Below are 1,266 nucleotides of genomic sequence, written 5' to 3'. Positions count from 1 at the left end.
CACACTAACCTGTGGCCGTGAGCGTTGGAGGTTTAAAATCCTGTGATCATGGATATCAACCACATGGCTTTTCATATTACCCAAAGCTATCGTGCACTCATGCACACAAAACATAAGCAGCAGTATGAAGTCAATCACATGGAAACACATAAACCCATGCAAAGCTAGATTTTTACATTTTCTAAAGAAAGTTGCTGAAAAAAACTTTTTTTAGCATGTTGCTAAGTGGTTTCAATTACATATGCATCTGACTGACGCTCTTAACCAAAAGCAACTTAAAGTCCATTCAAGTCCCCTTTCAGGGGCCTGATACACCTGCTATGTGTAAGTTAAAACTTAGCCTTTTTGTAACATATATGTGCAAAAGAAAGAAAGAAATACACTATCAAGAGTTAAGGGTCAATAGGGTTTTTACTAATGTTTTTGAGGTTTGTTATGCACACAGAGGCTGTATTTATTTAATGAAAAAAACACAATAAAAACAATTATATGTTGCAAAATAGTTCTAATTTAAAATAATATATAAGTGTTTTTTTTTTCAGCAGCATTAATCCAGTCCTGTTTTGATGCTCAAGAAACCATTACCAATGTTGAAAACAGTTGTGATTCTTAATGTTTTTGTGAAAACCATGATTATTGAACCATGACATTAAAACAAATAGCATTTTTTTTAAACAACACAAATGTCTTTATAGTCACTTTGATTTGAAAGTAATCAAAGTTAATGTTTGCTGTTAATGTTTTTCATTGCACTTTTTATAACAGACTGTACCTTTTAAAAACAATACATTAATATTATACATTATATTCATATTTTTGTACAGTGTTTTTAGAGGAACACATGATAAGGTATGATTCATGTTTCTACTGTAACACGAGTTAAATGTCAAAATGAAATACTTTGGGATAAGGGTTATTAAACTGTGCAATAGTAATACCATTGCTTAATACAGGTACATGTGTGAAACACTAGCACTCACAAACTTTCTCCATTCATTAGTCCGACACACTATATCTGTGTTATCCTGAGGCTACAGACACCCCATAGGAAAGCTCACGGGAGATTATATACCTGTACCTCCTCCAGACCTCTCTTATCTTCCCTCCTCCGCCTCTCCATCACTCTCTTTTCTACTTTCAGTGTCTTCTCCCCCTGCAAGTGTCTTCTCTCTCACCCTCCTACTTTGGGCCTTCTCCATTTTGTCACTGACAGTCTGTCTGTGGTGTGGATCTCTATGGCCATCTCTCATTCTCCTGTTCTCTTTC

The sequence above is a fragment of the Carassius gibelio genome, chromosome B1 (assembly GCF_023724105.1).
Source record: "Carassius gibelio isolate Cgi1373 ecotype wild population from Czech Republic chromosome B1, carGib1.2-hapl.c, whole genome shotgun sequence".
Lineage (NCBI taxonomy): Eukaryota > Metazoa > Chordata > Actinopteri > Cypriniformes > Cyprinidae > Carassius > Carassius gibelio.
The sequence above is the reverse complement of the archived record's forward strand: the minus strand, read 5'-3'. Positions refer to the sequence as shown.